This window comes from Urocitellus parryii, unplaced genomic scaffold, assembly GCF_045843805.1.
Source record: "Urocitellus parryii isolate mUroPar1 unplaced genomic scaffold, mUroPar1.hap1 Scaffold_2285, whole genome shotgun sequence".
NCBI lineage: Eukaryota > Metazoa > Chordata > Mammalia > Rodentia > Sciuridae > Urocitellus > Urocitellus parryii.
The window spans coordinates 100274-119082 of NW_027552369.1; the positions used below are offsets into that span (position 1 = coordinate 100274).

Genomic DNA, 18809 nt, shown 5'->3' on the forward strand with positions numbered 1-18809 from the left:
GGGGCTCAGAAGGTCACAGCCTGTAGAAGTTCACACAAAACAGCTTTTTCTTTCACTGTTCTTGGCAAGTTAACCCTTCAAGGACAGCACCTGAGAAGGGGAGAGCTTCTTCTCCCCTCTCTTCCCCCTGCCAGCTGTTATCATGGAACCCTATTAGTATCCTCTTCTATTATCTTTGAAATGTACACATCTACGGATCTGTGGGGTTTTTGTTTTTTTTTTTTTACACTTTGCAAAACTGTGCAAACTACTATACTGGATATTCCATAAATGTTTGTGAAAAACTAGTAAAGGGGCATTCAGCACCTGGAGTGGTGATTTCTTTCAGGTCAGTGGCCAAGTAAGATACACCAAAGCAAATAGGAAGTTTAACCATACTGAACTCAATTCTGGTGAAGATTTCTGGAGAAGCTTAATTAAGATTTTCTATGGAGGAGGGGGGTGCCACTAGAGTCGGAGAATCACAATTTCAGCCAGCCTGGGCTACCCAGTGAGACCCTGTCTCAAGATAAAAGAAAAAGAACTGCAGGTCTGGTTCAGTGGCAGAGCACGCCTGAGTTCAATTCCCCGTATCATACACAGAGTTGTTCAGGATATTTTCTCACATTTAACATCTGTGGCATCTTTTGTTTCTGCTAATAGTTGTTTACTTTCACTTCAGTCTTGCTAAGGATTATAGTAATTCTTGTAGTCCTATTTATTTATTTAATACTGTGAATTGAACCCAGGGCCTCACACATCCTAGGCAGGAGCTCTAACACAGAGCTACAACCCCAGCCCTCCTTGTAGTTATTTTTTGCCTTGATTTTTTTTTTTTTTTTTTTTTTTTGGTGATTCTGGGGATTGAACCCATGGCCTTGTGCATGCGTGGCAAGCACTTTACCAACTGAGCTATATCCCAGCCCCTGCCTTGATTTTTAATACCAATTTTCACCCCTTTATTTTCTTCTTCTACTTATTTGGAGCAAATTTCTTTTCACTCTTACCTGCGGAGGCTGGTAACTAAAATCATTGTTTTTCTTAAGTATTTTAAGTTATAAATTTCTAAATATAAGGTAAAAAAAAAAGAAAGGAAAGAAAAAAAGAAAGGGTATGCTTCTTCTTGCTCCAAGGACCAAGAACACAAAGCTGGGACCTTCAAGAGCCTGCATTAGCCTTTTTTTCTTTTCGAGCTCTTCCTTGACAAACATCAGAGGTGGTTAATTTTCTTGAGTTGTACAGTTTTCATTTTGATATTATTTAAATGTTGAACGAATGACCCCTTTCCAGAATGTTAACACTTTGCATATTAAAAACTCATTTCTGTAGGATATCTTCTCTTATTGGAAGTACAGGGCACTAGGGAAGAGATAGTAGTCCACCTCCACTGGAGGGCTCACATCCAGCTGTAGAGGGGGCGCCCTAGGATCCACAAGCGGCTTATAGTCCATGAAAGAAACCCACTCTTTGGGGCTCAGTAATTGCAAGGAAGGGCTCTTCTCAGTGGCTGATGAGCCACAGAAAAGCCTCCCAATGCTTCAGGTGAGTAACCGAGGGCGCTCCCAGGTCAGCTGCACACCCTGGCCTGGGCTTCAGGAACAGAGCACATCAAAAAGGCCCTGTTAGGGCATCAGAGATTCAGGCCTCAGTGTAGTTACTGATGAAACCTGAAAGCAGTCTCCTGCTAGAGGCCAAGGTAGTAAGGTCTCAAATCGGAGGCCAGTGTGGCCAACATGAAAAATCCTGTCTCGATATTAAGAAATGAATAAGTTTTTGAAAATCTCACTTCGAGTTCCAACACACACAAAAAAGCATCCTGGACAGCTTGTTCCAACGTGGAGGACAAATGACAAGGGAGCCAGGTTTCCGGAGCCTTTTTCTCTGGGTGGCGTTTTTTCAGACAAGAAGGGCGGGAGAAGAGCGCGCATGAAGAGGGCTGGTGGCCCATGTCTGCAGCTCTACTGCCATCGTGCGGGAACAGTTTCACGACACCCAGCGCCATTCAAGCCTCCTTCCCAGGAGGCCTAGCAGTTGGGCAGATCGGGCAGGCAGGGAGTTGGAAGATCCTTGGGCTCAGATCTGGGCCTCCTTGCCTTCTCCTAGGGCCCTGAGGGAGACCTGGGCACTGGTGGCACTTCAGCCTAAACCTGCAGAAAGAGGGGCACAGAGGGGACTCCCAGCAACCTAGAGATGCTCTCACAGGAAGTTGAGGGGCGGGGCCTCGGGGCTCAAGTTTGTGGACCCCAACTGAGGGACCCTCTGCAAAGGATAATGCCGGCCCTTGTGGATACTGTTTTCTGGTTCAGGTCCCATGGACCAAGAGATAGCAGTCCCTTATGTGAAGTCACCATGCCATTGTGCTTGAATCCTTTCTGCTTCCAGGTGGAGCCCGAGGACAGGTCAGTTTTGGGTGCCATAGGGCGGCCGCAGAAGTGTGTCCAGTAGTTCACAGGCAGGCCCCATTGTCTGGAGGCCAGGATGGCCTGAAGGGGAGGGCAGAGAAGAATTGGAAGAACTTGCAGTGCAGCCGATCTGCTAGAGACAAGCACCCAGAAGGCTTCCATTTCGAGAGCTGTTATTTGGTGGAGCCTATGCAGAAGTTCACTTAGAATGCATCAAGGATCTCCTCCCGAAAACCTCACATACAGCATTTGAGAGAAAAATGTAGGCAGGTGGGGCTGGGCGGGGCAGGTGGGGGCAAGGCCGGGCAAGTCCTACGGGGGCCAGGGGGGGGGGGGCAGGCTAGAGCAGGGCACAGGTTCTTGTTCTTCCAAAAGAGCTGCCCCTGGCAGCTGTTTCTGGGAAATTAGCACGTCCTTACGACCTCCCTGCATTAACCCTCTGTGGGTCCTGCGGCTCCAGTCCACACAGCGCCAGAGCCCAGGTCTCCCTCAGGACCCTGGGAGAAGGCCAGGAGGCCCAGAGGGCAACCCAAGCCACCTGGAACTCCAGTCCACACAGCTCCGAATCCAAGCCCCGCCCCACGACTTCCTGTGACACCAGCTCCTGCCCACTGCTAGTCCCCTGGGGTCCCTGGCGCTCCAGCTTCTTTGCTGAGAGCGCGCCAGAGCCCAGGTCTCCCTCAGGACCCCGGGAGAAGGCCAGGAGGCCCAGAGGGCAGCCCAAGCCGCCTGGAACTCGCTCCTTGAGACGTGGATCCTCCCCCACAGCGAGGCCTCCTGGGAAGGAGGCTGGAGTGGCGCAGGGCGTCTTGAAACTGGTTCCGCACGGTGGCGGTAGAGCTCCAGCTATGGCCACCAGCCCTGGGCCTGAGCGCGCCTCTCCCGCCCTGGCTGTCTCAAAAAACGCCACCCAGACAAAGGCACCAGGCGACATGGCCGCCCTGGCCCTTGCCCAGTTCTGAGGAAGCAGCTCCCAAGGCTGCTTTTTCTTTTTCAGTATTTGTGGCTTTTGGTTCCCAATGGCTTGGTTTCTGTCGTGATTCTGCCCGAGACAGGCTTTGCCGTGTTGCCCAGGACCAGCTGGAAATTGTGGTGCCAGTGCAGCAGCTTCCAGCTCCTGTCTCCTGTTGGTCTCCATCTGAACTCTGACCAAGGCCTGAGTGCCATCCTCCCCTGGGCCTCCCCTCTCTCTGAGGGAACGTTCAAGGGGGCCCTGCTCATTCAGTCTGTTCTGAGTTGAACTGCACTCAGTCTTCCTCCCTCTGTAGTTTGTGAGTGCTCCGACCAGGTGAGAGAAATGACAGGGTTCCCTTTGTTTTATGTTCTTTTTAGGACACAAGAAGTTGGGAATCCAACGTGTCAATGTGTATGTCTTCCAGAGAGCCAATGTGCACATGGTGATGTGTCTTGGTCTAGGTTCTGTTGCCATGACAAAAATACCTGAAGCCCAGTAAATTGTAAAGAGTAGATATTTCTCGGCCTCATGGTTCTGGAGACTGGCATTTCTAAGAATGCGGCATGTGGGCATCTGCTGAGCCTTTGGTGTGGGTCTGAGTCATACTGTGTCTTGCTCTAAGGTGAGGAACTCCATGCAAGTGCCCCCAGTAGCCTGCATTAACCTCTGACAGGGTTTCTCTGGTCCAGTCCTCACAGATTCCTACCAAGGCCCTGGCCCCAAGACTTCTGTGACACCACCTCTTGGCTGCTACTGGTCCCCTGAGGAACCCTGGCTGTCCAGGTTCTTTGCTGAGAGAGCACCATTGCCCAGGTCTCCCTCAGGGCTCCGGGAGAAGGCAAGGAGGCCCAGATGGCAGCCCGAGCCTCTTGCAGCTTGCTCCACAAAAGCCAGATCCTCCCCAACAGCTAGGTCTCCTGGGAAGGAGGCTTCAGTGGAGCACAGTGTTTGCTACCTGTTCCCTCAGGATGGTGGGAGTGCTCCAGCCAAGGCCACCAGCCTGGATCCTGAGAGCTCTTCTCTGCCCTTCTTTTCTGTACGAGTGCCAGCCAGAGACAAAGTCACCAGGGAACCGTCAACTTGAGCTTTGCCTCCATTTTTGGAAAATATTCTTAATGGTGTCTATTTGGTTTGCATTGTTTCATTGTTATTAATTTTTTTTTTCTTTTAAATTTCAGTTTTTTCCTAAGGGATGTACCAAAGACTGAGTTCAAGGTTCCCGAGCCACATCCCTAGCCTTATTTTGTATTTTTTTATTTACAGACAGAGCCTCCCTGAGTTGCTTAGTGTCTCAGTTTTTCCTGAGGCTGGCTTTGCACTTAGGATCCTCGGGTATCAGCGTCCTGAGCCGCTGGGATCACAGGCATGAGCCATTGGGATCACAGGCCTGTGTCATCACGACCAGATTTAATTTTGAATTTTGAGGTAGGTTGAGCAGGCTGGCTTTCATCTTTTGGTGTTCTTGCTTCAGCCTCCCATTCCTTTCTGGTTTTTGTTTTCCATTTGCAGTTAAAGGAAAGCATGAATCCTCAGAGGACATTATTGCTCTGGTTTTGGGGAATTTAATTTGCAAGTCTACCTTGTGCACTCCCTTATTGTTTGCTTGGTGTCACTTACCCAGCGGTTTCTCAGAGCTAACACCAGATCAGAGAAACGAAAAAGTCAAGTGTGTTTGACTTTATTTCTAACGTATTTGATAATTTTGAAAAAAAAAATCTATAGAGCTGACAGGTATATCAATCACGTATCTTAGGCAACTTTTTTTTGTTGCTATAAAAATCCTAGAGGGCCAGGTCGTACGTAGCTCAGTGGTACAGTGCTAGCCTAGCACATGTGAGGCACTGGTTTCCATCCCCAGCACCACATTAAAAAACTAAACATATAAAATAGAGCTATTATGTCCATCTACAATTAAAAAATAAAAATAAAAAAACCTGGAGGTTGAATTTTCTAAATAATAAAACGTCTCCAGGTGCCTGGCACATGCCTACGATCTTGGCTGCCTGGTTGGCTGAGGCAGGGCAATCGCAAATTGTAATCTTGCTATGACTTAGGGAGACCCTTAGGTAACTTGGATAAATCCTGTCCGAAAATAGAAAATCCTAATGATTTGAAGAAAATGACTGGATATGTTGCTCTGTAGTTAAGTCCCCCTGAGTTCAATGTCCAGTACCAAAGATAAAAAAGGAATAAAATTTGTTTAGCTGATGGTGCTGGAGACAGGAACGTCCACGAACATGGCCTGGGGATGTGCTTGACCATTGGTGAGGGTCTTTGGGCTACATCCTAACATAGAAGAGGCCATCATGAGACAGAGCAGTCCCGCTGGAGAGAGTTGACTTTGATAGCAAAGTCACTCCTGAGCACACCTATTAATCCATGAATGGCCTGATCTCTGCATGAAGGCAGGGTCCTCATGAGCCACTCACCTCCCACAGGCCCTACACACACTGCCCTTTCAGAGATAAGTCATGCTGTCATTTCAATGTTTGTTCCATGCTGAGGTTTCCATCAATACCATTAAAACTCCAGGTCAGTGGTGCATACCTGTGATCCTATTGGCTAGGAATTTCACCTTTCTCCTTTGGGCTTCAAATGTGGTAAAACAAAGTTTTAGGAAGGATGACATTCATGAGAGTTCATGTTCTTCAGCTCCTCAAAGCTGTGCTAAACAGAAGTGTGCTCTAAATGATAATAGGGGCATTAATTCCAATTGATTACAGTATTTTTTTCCCCTCAAGTGAGGTTAACTCTACACAAAAGTGGGTATAGATTTAACAGTATACATAGAAAGAATCCAAAAGGTTAATGGGTCCTCTGGAAGGTTACTGCTGGTGCTTTTCTTTTTCTGGGCACGTGCTCATTTTCTGATTCCTTGTCAAACATCACTCTTCAAAGCACTAATGAGTAGGGCTTTGTGGCCCACAAGTATAATCCCCACAACATGAGCTGCCAAGGAACGAGGAATGTTAACTTGAGGCCAGACTCAGCAATCAGTGAGGCCCTCAGGAAGTTGGCAACACCCTGTGTCAGGATAAAAAATTAATCGATCGAGGGCCGGGAGGGTACTGGGTATGTTGCTGTGTGGTTCAGCATCCCCGTATTGAGTCGTCGGTACAAAATCAGTCAATCAATCAATAAAATGAACTGAAGGGAAAATACTGTTGAAGGAAGAGAGCTAAAACTGCCAATGAGATGATTCTGAAAGCCATGTGATGAAATATCACTTATAAGGAACAAAATATTCAGAAAACACATAAAGATACACACCCCAGGGAGCAGGTAAGTAGTAGAAGTGCATTTAATGGTATGGGAAAATGTTAATTGTTCACGTTTAAATGAGAAGAAGAGGATGGAAATGAACGCAAAAGTAAATACAAGTCACATGCCCTCCTCCATTGGTCATGAGAAATTATTGCCGCCGCCCCCCCCCCTCCATTGAGTTCAAGAGAAGAGAAACCAAAGGACTGATGGAATCCCCAGTGCCCTGGGAGCATGGCCAGGTCACTGACCACCTGGGTTGGTGACTGGTTGGCCACAGAAGATGTCCTCCAGCTTGAGCACCTTCCTCAGTTGTCTGCTTTCCTCCCAGGGATTTTTCCTCTGATGGCTGTTTGCTGTTTGTGATCTGCAGAGCCTGTAACACTGAGCCACACTCCAGTGGTGGACCAGATCCTATGGAAATGAAGTTCCACCAGGACAGGTGTCCCCAGGAAGGAGGAGTAGATTCAGGCCCCAGTGTGATTTCTGATGAAACCTGAAAGCAGTCCCCTGCTGGACACCAAGGTAGGAAGGTCTCAAATTGGAGGCCAGTCTGGCCAACATGCAAAATCCTGTCTCAAAATTAAGAAATGAAAAAGTTTTTGGAAATCCCAATCCAAATTCCAAAACAAAAATACATCCTGGCCAGCTTGTTCCAACACAAAGGGCAGAAAACAAGGGAGCCAGGTTTCCTGAGCCTTTTTCTCTGGGCCGCGTTTTTTTCAGACAGGAAGGGCGGGAGAAGGGCAGTCAGGATGAGTTCTGGTGGCCATGTCTGCAGCTCTACTGCCATCGTGCGGAAACAGTTTCTAGATACCCAGCGCCATTCAACCCTCCTTCCCAGGAGGCCTAGCTGTGGGGCAAATATGGCCAGGTGGATGTTCTAAGAGGCTTCCGCTCTGATCTGGGGCCCCCTTCTCTTCTCCTAGGGCACTAAGGTAGACCGGGGCACTGGCGCCCCCTCACCTCAGAACCTGCAGAGGATGGGCCCAGAGCTAACTAGCGACAGCCAGGAGGTGGTCCCACAGGAAGTCATGGGGCGGGGCCTAGGTGCCAAGCTGTGTGCACTTAACTGTGAAGGGATCCTGCAGGCGCTTGTGGATACTTCTTTCTTGTTCAGGTTCCTTGGTGCAAGAGGTAGCAATGCCTTTCGTGAAGTCACCATGGTGTTGTGCTCAGATCCCTTCAGCCCCTAGGTGGAACAGAAAGGCAGGACAGTTCTAGGTGGCACAGGGCCGCATCAGATGTGTGTGTGCAGTAAGTCACAGGCAGGCCGATTGTCTAAGGGTTAGGGTGGTCAGAAGAGAAGGCAGAGAATTGGAAGTTCTTCTGGTGCAGCCAATGTGCTAGAGACACAAGCAATAGAAGACCCAGGAGGATCAACTCAAACCTAAGTTTGGAAACCTGTTATTTGGTGGAGCCTCTGTAAAAAATTGGCTTAAAATGTATCAATGCTATTATTATAGAAGCCAAACCTATGCAAGTTTAGAGGGACATATAGGCGTAAGTCTTCCCATCCTTGGATTTGGGAGTGGTTTCTTGAAAACAATGCTGAAAGCAGAAATAAAAGACAGATGGATGCTCAGGAAGTCATCTCCTTTTGCCTCAAAGGGGCTGACCAAAAATGTGTAGAGGCAGCTAGCAGAATAAGAGAAAATAGTTGCAATTATCTGGAAACATTCTAGCACCCAGAATTTTTGAGGAAAATTGGAGTTGAGTAAGCAAAACATTATGGGTGTTTCACATGATGTCTGATGATGGTGGTTTTCTCTCAGTCAGAACATGGCTGCTTTCTGAATCCTTTGCAAGTTTCATGTCCTAGTTACCAAAGACAAAAGACATGACCCATCTGTAGGTGACAAGCAGTCACCTACAGGACACTGCAGCCCACCATGAGCCCAGTCGCCATGGCCAGGCACAGCAGAGGCTCCATGGCCACCTCTGGTGGCGCCATTTACTGCCTGCAGCACAAAATCTCTCCAGATCTGGTGACCTTCGGTGACAGTAGCAATGCCGAAACCAGCCACCCCGGCTCAGGTTCCTGTTTTCCCAAAAGAGCTGCCCCTGGCCGAGGCTTCCGGGAATTCAGCCCCTCCTCGCGCTGGGCACCTAGGGCCAGGGCGACCTCCCTGCATTGCAATTCCTTAGTGGGTCCCTCCGCTCCAGTCCACACAGCTCCGAATCCAAGCCCCGCCCCACGACTTCCTGTGACACCAGCTCCTGCCCACTGCTAGTCCCCTGGGGTCCCTGGCGCTCCAGCTTCTTTGCTGAGAGCGCGCCAGAGCCCAGGTCTCCCTCAGGACCCCGGGAGAAGGCCCGGAGGCCCAGAGGGCAGCCCAAGCCGCCTGGAACTCGCTCCTTGAGACGTGGATCCTCCCCCACAGCGAGGCCTCCTGGGAAGGAGGCTGGAGTGGCGCAGGGCGTCTTGAAACTGGTTCCGCACGGTGGCGGTAGAGCTCCAGCTATGGCCACCAGCCCTGGGCCTGAGCGCGCCTCTCCCGCCCTGGCTGTCTCAAAAAACGCCACCCAGACAAAGGCACCAGGCGACATGGCCGCCCTGGCCCTTGCCCAGTTCTGAGGAAGCAGCTCCCAAGGCTGCTTTTTCTTTTTCAGTATTTGTGGCTTTTGGTTCCCAATGGCTTGGTTTCTGTCGCGATTCTGCCCGAGACAGGCTTTGCCGTGTTGCCCAGGACCAGCTGGAAATTGTGGTGCCAGTGCAGCAGCTTCCAGCTCCTGTCTCCTGTTGTTCTCCATCTGAACTCTGACCAAGGCCTGAGTGCCATCCTCCCCTGGGCCTCCCCTCTCTCTGAGGGAACCTTCAAGGGGGCCCTGCTCATTCAGTCTGTTCTGAGTTGAACTGCACTCAGTCTTCCTCCCTCTGTAGTTTGTGAGTGCTCCGACCAGGTGAGAGAAATGACAGGGTGTCGGGGTCTACTGAGCTTTTGTGAGGGTCTTCTTGCTAAGTAATACCCTGGAGGAGGTCATCACAAGGAGAGACAGGAAGCTTCCTGGTAGCACCTGGCCTTTATAGCAAAGTCACTCCCAAGAAAACCTGTAAATCTATGAGTAGACTGAACCCGACTCTGCATGAAGGCAGAGTCCTCATGAGCCAATCACCTCCCGGTATTCCTTCAAGTCCCAGTAAGATATAATTTCGGGAATTGAGTTTCCAACAGAGGATTTCCAGGACACAGCCACTGAAACCATACCATGAAGAAACTTTTCAAGTTGAAACAAAAGCGCTAGGGGAGCCTCCTTTTTAAATCCCCATTGATGAGGGTTTGTTTTCAACATTCCCCTATAGATTTCAGGCTGGGAAATTTGAGGTGGGAGACTCGGTGGTGGTGATATTCATGTACCTTATGTCCTGTCAGCTGTGGTGAATGCAAATCTGCTCTAATCGCAACAAGGGTATACCCATGCATTAAAATTCCGTAGAGATTGATTTTATGTGAGAGACAAAATGTTGATGAAAAGTATGGGGATGGAGCTTTTTTTCTCATGGGCACATACCTGTTTTCTGACTCCCTGGCAGGCATCATTCCTGAATCTACTAATAGAGGATGTCACAAATCATGTGATGAAATATAAAATGGAGTGTCTGGGGCTAAAACTCAGTGGCAGATGGCTGGCCTAGCTTAAGTGAAGCTTGGGCCAGAGCAAAGCACTATAAATGCAGAGTACTAGTGTAGAACATGGAGCATTAGGGATAGCACTTCATAAATACATAAACAAATAATGTAAAGGCATGTTCTTCATCTGTGTGTAGCAATATATATATAATCTACAATAAAATCTACGAAATTAACTACAACCTAGGGTCCCCATAGAGTCCCAGAAAATAGGGGAACTGTATTCACGCCATGGGAACATGTGCGGTTCTCATGTTTAATTAGTAGAAAATGATGTATCATGCCCTCTTCTGATGGCACATGAGGAATTATGGCCTCACATTCAGTTCCTAAGACTAGGGCAGAAGGAATGCTGGAATCCCTGCTGGTCTTGGAGCACGTCCAGGCCACTGACCACTTGGGTTGGTGCGTTGTTGGCTAGAGAAGATCTCCTCCAGCTTCAGCAGCTTCCACGGTTGTCTGTTTTCAGCCAAAGAGTTGATCCCCAAGGAGATAATGTGATGCTCTGGGATCTCCCGACCCAGTGACACTGTGTAAAATAAGACCTGAATGGACGAAATCCTGTGGAAAATGAAGTTCTACCAGGACAAGAGTTCTGAGGAAAGAAGAGGAAATTCAGGCCCCGGTGTGGTTTCTGATGAATAATGAAAGGCACCAGGTACTGAAAGCTGAGCTCCTGGGTGAGTCCCATGTTGGAGGCCAGCGTGGCAAATTTGCCTGGCTTTGCTCTCTCTTCCAGCCTGCCTCCCTTTCTTTCCTTCCTGGAGATAAGAGCCAGGGTCTTACCTATTCCTTCTCAGTTTGGCATCCACTAGAAATGAAAACCAAACTTCTAATGGTGAAGCATGTTACATCAAATTGAGCCAAATGCAAGGAGCCATAGTTTCTGGAAATGACTGGCTTGATATTCTTTCTCTCCTTTTTTTATTTTTCAAATTGGAGTGGTAGAAGCAGAGCAACAGAAAGGAAGGCTGGTTCTCTCTTGTGGGGCAATACTACCATCCTGAGGAAGTCCTTTGAAGAAGCCCCAGCCCCTGAGCCCATCCTGCATGAAAGGCCTAGGAGCTGACCAAGACAGGACCCTGGGGTGCCTGAGGCCCCATTACCAATCTAGGCCTCCAGGCCTATTATTGGTCTAAGGCCAGGTCAGAGCAAAGCACCATGAATGCAGAGTCCTATTGTAGAATGTGGAGCATTAGGGACAGCAGGACTGAGCCTACAGGTGCCTCAGTATGCCCCGTCCTGCTGTTGTCACACACCTGCAAGGAGGGATCATACTGCATTCAGTCTTGATCCATCTGGATCCTCCTGGGAGAGCTGCTTCTACTGTAGGCCTCCCACTGGTCCCACCAGGCGTGGTGCCTGGGTCTACATCTGGGACGGAAGTGAGTCAGGCACACAACCGAGTGTCCTGCTGCCTACATTCCCTCTTCCCCCTGTCCTTGGTGTAAACATTTTCTACTCCTTCGTAGGCAAGCATACCTGAGCTTTGGCATCCAAGAGCCCAAGACAATGGGATACCATGAAGAACCACCAGAGAAGAAGGCTGAGTGAAGCGCAGACATGGGAAGAGGTGGTCACGTGGAAAGTGAGTTCACAAAGAAAGAGATGAAATAGGGTAGGCCCTTTTCTTTTTTTTCTTTTAAAAGAGAGAGAGAGAGAGAGAAAGAGAATTTTTTTTTTTTTAAAGAGAGAGTGAGAGGAGAGAGAGAGAGAGAGAGAGAGAGAGAGAATTTTTAATTTTTATTTTTTAGTTCTCGGCGGACACATCTTTGTTGGTATGTGGTGCTGAGGATCGAACCCGGGCCGCACGCATGCCAGGTGGGCGCGCTACCGCTTGAGCCACATCCCCAGCCCCGAGAAAGAGAATTTTAATATTTATTTTTTAGTTTTCGGCGGACACAACATCTCTGTTTGTATGTGGTGCTGAGGATCGAACCCGGGCCGCACGCATGCCAGGCGAGCGCGCCACTGCTTGAGCCACATCCCCAGCCCAAGGGTAGGCCCTTTTTGACTTTTTGGTTATTGTTTGTTCAATGTGGTCCTGCCATGGAACCCAGGACTGTGAATGTTAGATCTCACGTTAGTATCCAATAGAACTCAAAAGGAAAATTTAAGCAGGGGAGCGCATTTCCCGAGACTGAGGAAAATGCAGGTCAGCCACACTTTCTGGAGTGAGTGTGTCTTCTTCTGACAATTTTTTTTTTTTCTTTTAAATTGGAGAGGCACACACAATGGGCCTGGAGTCAAGTCTGGTGAAAGAAAAATTTTCATAGAGTCCCACCCCATGATTAAGTTCTGCATGAATATCTTAGCAGGTATAGGAGGCAGGGCCAATAGTAGGTCTATTGGGCGGAAGTTCCAGCTGGGCTTAGCAACCTCCTCGTTGGGGGCCATGCAGGACCAAAGCACAAAGGCAGAGTCTTGCAGAAGCAGATCCGTGAGAGACACCAGCTTTGCCTCCAATGGTGCCCAAAAAACTGGCCTGTCCTGCTGTTCTCACACAGCTTCGAGGCAGGATCCATGCGCTATTAAACTGATGTCACAAAAGGGCACTCTGTGTCTTGCTCCAATGGAGAAACACGAGGCAAGTGCCCTCAGTAACCTACATTGGCCTTTGACGGGGTTTCTCTGGTCCAGTCCTCACAGATTCCTACCAAGGCCCTGCCCCCAAGAGTGTTACTGGTCCCCTGGGGAACCCTGGCTCTCCAGGGTTCTCTCTTTCTTCTTTCTTTTGCTCCCCAGGTGCTTTGCTGACAGAGCACCAGTGCCCAGGTCTCCCTCAGGGCCCTGGGAGAAGGCCATGAGGCCCATTCATTCAAGCCTCCTTCCCAGGAGGCCGAGCTGTTGGTCCGATCCGGCAGGCAGGGAGTTGGAAGATCCTTGGGCTCAGATCTGGGCCTCCTTGCCTTCTCCTAGGGCCCTGAGGGAGACAGAGTCGGTTCAAGGATTGTGGCCCGTCCTGCCCAGATGGCAGCCCGAGCCTCTTGCAGCTTGCTCCACAAAAGCCAGATCCTCCCCAACAGCTAGGTCTCCTGGGAAGGAGGCTTCAGTGGAGCACAGTGTTTGCTACCTGTTCCCTCAGGATGGTGGGAGTGCTCCAGCCAAGGCCACCAGCCTGGATCCTGAGTGCTCTTCTCCTGCTCTTCTTTTCTGTACAAGTGCCAGCCAGAGACCAGGGAACATTCACCTTGGGTTTTGCTACCATTGTTGGAGTACATTCTCACTGGTGCCTTTTTCTTTTGCATTGTTTCATTGTTAATAATTTAAAAAAAATTTTTTTTTAGTTGTAGATGGAAACAATACCATCATTTTATTTTTTTATTTATTTTTATGTGGTGCTGAGGATCGAATCCAGTGCCTCACACGTACGAGGCAAGCACTCTGCCACTGAGCCATAATCTCAGTTTAAAAAAATTTTTTTCCTATTATTATTTTGTAGGGGGGAGGCATACCAGGGATTGATCTCAGGAGCACCGGACTACTGAGCGACATCCCCAGCCCTATTTTGTATTGTTTAATTTAGCAACAGGGTCTCACTGAGTTGCTTAGTGCCTTGCAGTTGCTGAGGCTGGCTTTGAAGTTGGGATTCTCCTGTCTCAGCCTCCCCAGCCTCTGGGATTACAGGTCTGCATTACTGCACCAGGTTTAAGTTGTGAACTTTTGAGGTAGGTTGACCAGGAGGACCTCCATCTGTTGGTGTTTTGCTTCAGCCTCCCAGGCCTTTCTTCTGCTTTTGTTTTTAATTTGGAATTAAGTGGAGGCATGAATCCTCACCCTGGCATCATTACTCTGGTTCTTGGGAATTTAATTTGCCCCATGGTACCTTCTCCACTCCCTTATTATTTACTTTGCTTCTCTTTACTTTCCCAGCGGTTCACAGAGCTAACACAAGACCAGATAAATTACAAAGTGTCTTTGACTCTTTTTCTAACACATGTGATGACTTTGAAAAAATATATAGTCATATATGTGTCCTTCAGAGTTGAGAGGTAGATCAGTCATGCATCCTAGGCCTTTTTTTTTTCCATGCTATAAGAATCCTGGAGGGTTACTATTTTGTAAAAAATAAAATTTTGCCAGTTGTCCTGGTGCATGCCCGTGTCCTGGTGGCCAGTATGGCTAAGACAGGAGGAACGCAAATTGCAAAGTTTTGCTACCACATATCGAGACAATTAGTTACCTTAAAAGATCCTGTCCCAAAATAAAAACTCATTAGAAGTTTAAGAAAAGGATTGGGCATGCTGCTCTGTGGTTGAGCATTCGTGGGTTCAATGCCCAATACCAAAGCCAAAAAAGGAATAAAATTTGTTTGGCTCTTGGTTCTGGAGACAGGAATGTCCACGAACATGGCCTGGGGATGTGCATGCCCATTGGTGAGAGTCTTTGGGCTACATCATAATATAGGAAAGGCTATCATGAGGCCAGACAGAGCAGTCCCGCTGAAGAGCTTTGACTCTGATAGCAAAGTCACTCCTGAGCACACCTATTAATCCCTGAATGGCCTGATCTCTGCATGAAGGCAGGGTCCTCATGAGCCACTCACCTCCCACAGGCCCTCCAAATACCATCAACCTGTGATTCAGGGATTCAGGTTTCAACCCAGGAATTCCAGGGGACACACACTGCCCTTTCGGAGATAGGTCATGCTGTCATTTCAATGTTTGTTGGATGCTGTGGTTTCCATCAAAACCACTAAGACACCAGGTCAGGAGTTCATAGCTGTGATCCTATTGAGGAGGAATTTCACCTTTCTCCTTTAGGCTTCAAATGTATAAAACAGAGTTTTAGGAAGGATAACATTCATGAGAGTTCATGTTCCTCAGCTCCTCGATGCTGCGTTAAATAGCAGTCTGCTCTAAATTATGTTAGGAGCATTAATTCAAATTTATTATGGATTTTTTTCCCCTCAAGTGAGATTAATTCTACACCAATGTAGGTATAGATTTAACAATATACATAGAAAGAATCCAAAAGGTTAATGGGTCATCTGGAAGGTTTCCTGCTGATGCTTTTCTTTGTTTTAGCACATGCTCCTTTTGGACTCCTCCTCAAACATCACTCTTTTAATTCACTAAATTTTAGGGCTTTCTGGACCATACCTATGATCCCAGCAATATGAGAGGCCAAGGCAGGAGGACTGCAAGCTAGTAGGCAGACTCAGCAATGAGTGAGGCCCTTCTGCCTAAGCAAGTTAGGAAGAGCCTGTTTCCCGAGAAAAAATTAAAATTTCAGGGGTAGGGTGGTATGGGGTTTGTTGCTCAGTAGTACAGCAAAAATGCATAAATAAATACTTTCGAGGGGAAAAAAACTATTTCTTGATGACGTGATTCTGTAAGCCTTTTTTTTCTTTGTGGTGTTTTTTCAGACAGGAAGGGCGGGAGAAGAGCTCTCAGGAAGAGGGCTGGTGGCCATGTCTGCAGCTCTACTGCCATCGTGCGGAAACTGTTTCAGGATACCCAGCTCCATTCAAATCTCCTTCCCAGGAGGCCTAGCTGTTGGTCAGATTGGCAAGCAGGGATTTGGAGGATCCTTAGGCTCAGATCTGGGCCTCCTTGCCTTCTCCTAGGGCCCTGAGGGAGACCTGGGAACTGGCCCTAGAGGTCGGTTCAAGGACTGTGGCCTGTCCTGCCAGTGTCTGGGTCTTTGGCGCTTGGCGGGCGGGTTGCTCATCTCTACCATAGAGGAGTCCATCAGGCCAAGGGGACCTATGCAGGTTGCTGCCGGGTACTTCTCTGATCAGGGAGAAGGAGAGCCACCGCAGCCCATGATAAGCATAGACATGGTGGCCATGCACAGCTGTGGCTACATGCACAGCTCTGGGGGCACTACCTTCTGCCTGCAGCACAGAATCTCCTCTCTGCTTGGGACACATCAGCCCTGGACATCAGTAGCTAAGCAAGAGACAGCTGTCTTGCCTCTGGTTGTCGCCCTGCCAAAACAACTGCCCCCAGCCCCTGCTTCAGGGAATTCAGCTCCTCCCTGCACTGGGAGCCTTAACCCTGGGCGACCTCCCTGCATTGCAATTTCTTAGTGGGTCCCTCCGCTCCAGTCCACACAGCTCCGAATCCAAGCCCCGCCCCACGACTTCCTGTGACACCAGCTCCTGCCCACTGCTAGTCCCCTGGGGTCCCTGGCGCTCCAGCTTCTTTGCTGAGAGCGCGCCAGAGCCCAGGTCTCCCTCAGGACCCCGGGAGAAGGCCCGGAGGCCCAGAGGGCAGCCCAAGCCGCCTGGAACTCGCTCCTTGAGACGTGGATCCTCCCCCACAGCGAGGCCTCCTGGGAAGGAGGCTGGAGTGGCGCAGGGCGTCTTGAAACTGGTTCCGCACGGTGGCGGTAGAGCTCCAGCTATGGCCACCAGCCCTGGGCCTGAGCGCGCCTCTCCCGCCCTGGCTGTCTCAAAAAACGCCACCCAGACAAAGGCACCAGGCGACATGGCCGCCCTGGCCCTTGCCCAGTTCTGAGGAAGCAGCTCCCAAGGCTGCTTTTTCTTTTTCAGTATTTGTGGCTTTTGGTTCCCAATGGCTTGGTTTCTGTCGCGATTCTGCCCGAGACAGGCTTTGCCGTGTTGCCCAGGACCAGCTGGAAATTGTGGTGCCAGTGCAGCAGCTTCCAGCTCCTGTCTCCTGTTGTTCTCCATCTGAACTCTGACCAAGGCCTGAGTGCCATCCTCCCCTGGGCCTCCCCTCTCTCTGAGGGAACGTTCAAGGGGGCCCTGCTCATTCAGTCTGTTCTGAGTTGAACTGCACTCAGTCTTCCTCCCTCTGTAGTTTGTGAGTGCTCGGACCAGGTGAGAGAAATGACAGGGTTCCCTTTGTTTTTTACTCTTTTTAGGGCACAAGAAGTTGGGAATCCAACGTGTCAATGTGTATGTCTTCCAGAGAGCCAATGTGCACATGGTGATGTGTCTTGGTCTAGGTTCTGTTGCCATAACAAAAATACCTGAAGCTGAGTATTTTGTAAGAAATGGACATTTCTTGTCCTCATGGTAGTGGAGATGGGAAATCTAAGAATAGGTCCTCAGTGTCCACTGAGCTGTTGGTGGGGGTCTTCTTGCTAAATCATAATGTGGAAGAGGACCAGCACAGGACAGACAGAGGAAGCTTCTTGGAGATACGTGGCTTTTATAGCAAAGTCAGTCCCCACAAAACCTATAAATTCCTGAGTGGACTGATCAGTGCCTGTGCATGAGGGCAGAGTTCTCTGAGCCAATGACCTCCCAGAAGTACTTCAGTTCCCGTTCACACATAATTTTGGATTAACTTTCCAACAATGGGTTTTCAGGGCACAACCATTGAAACCATAGTATGAAGTGACTTTTAAAGTTGAATGAAAATCGCTAGCATCACCTACTTTTCTAAAGTGACCTTCAAAAATGAGTCTGTCACAAGGAGAGAGAGAGGAAGCTTCTTCGAGACACCTGACTGGTGTCCTCCAGCCTGGATGATGGTTTATTTTCAAGTTTCCCCTTTAGATTTCAGGCAGAGAATCTTGAGGTAGGGGACTTAGTGTTGTGGTATTCATGTATCTTATGTCCTCTAGGCTGTGGTGAATGCAGACATGGGAAGAAGTGGTCACGTGGAAAGTGAGTTCAAAAAGAGAGAGAGAACATGAAAATGGGGTGAGTTTTTTTTTTTTTAAGTCTTTTTTTGTTTGTTTGTTTTTAATGTGGTCCAGGACTCTGTTCATTAGATCTCACGTTGATATGCAATGGAACCCAAAAGAAATTTTTTTATCAGGGGAGCAAGTTTTCTGAGATTGAGCAAAATGCAAGGCAGCCGTAGTTTCTGGACTGTTTCTCCTGTGGCCATTTTATTTATTTATTTCTTCCAATTGGAGGGGCACAAGTGGAGCACCTAGAGGGAAATCTAGTTAGGGAAACATTTTCATTGGGTCCCATCCCATGAGCACTTAATGCATGACAGCCCTAGCAGATAAGGCAGGGAGGGCCAGTACCAGGTCTGATGGTCCAAGATCCAAGCTGGGCTTAGCAACGTCCTTGTCGAGGGCCACGCAGGACCAAAGCACAAAGGTAGAGTCTTGTAGGAAGTGATCCGCGAGACACACTAGGATTGATTACACAGGTGCCACCTGAGCTGGCCTATCGGGCTTTTCTCACTGAGCTGAGAGGACAATGACATCACAAACGGGCATTGTGTGTCTTGCTCCAAGGTGAGGGACAAGAGGCTAGTGTCCCCAGAAACCTGCAGTAGCATGTGACAGGGTTTATCTGTTCCTGTCCACACAGCTTCCTACCAAGGCCCTGCCTTGTGACTTCCTATGACACCATCTCCTGGCTGCTGCTGCTTCCCTGGGGACCCCTGGTCCTGTGGGTTCTTTGGGAAGAGACAGCCATTGATCAGGTTTGGAAATCCAGATTGCACCCAAGCCTCTTGTAACTCCCTACACAATTCAGTTTCTCCGAGCTAACACCAAGAGCAGATAAATAATAATGTCAGTTGTTTTTGACTCTATTTCTAACATATGTGATAACTTTGAAAAAACACATCAGTATGTATGTGTCTTACAAAGTTGATAGGCATATCTGTCATGCATCTTAGGCATATGTGTATGTGTGTA

General features: G+C 48.7%; 1 long non-coding RNA gene across 3 annotated transcripts in view; it reads left to right on the forward strand.

The window, feature by feature from the left end:
* Positions 1–17851, forward strand: part of LOC113201432 (uncharacterized) — a 39569-nt gene extending 21718 nt beyond the window's left edge. The window contains exons 6-10 of one of the 3 annotated variants that reach the window (XR_013342754.1): positions 4600–4761; positions 6971–7122; positions 10699–10887; positions 11702–11817; positions 17772–17851. This is a non-coding gene — a long non-coding RNA (uncharacterized LOC113201432). Of the gene's footprint in view, positions 1–4599; positions 4762–6970; positions 7123–10698; positions 10888–11701; positions 11848–17771 lie in introns of all 3 variants that reach the window. The other 2 variants (XR_013342753.1, XR_013342755.1) reach the window with 2 other exon arrangements.
* The last annotated feature ends 958 nt before the right edge of the window (positions 17852–18809 follow it).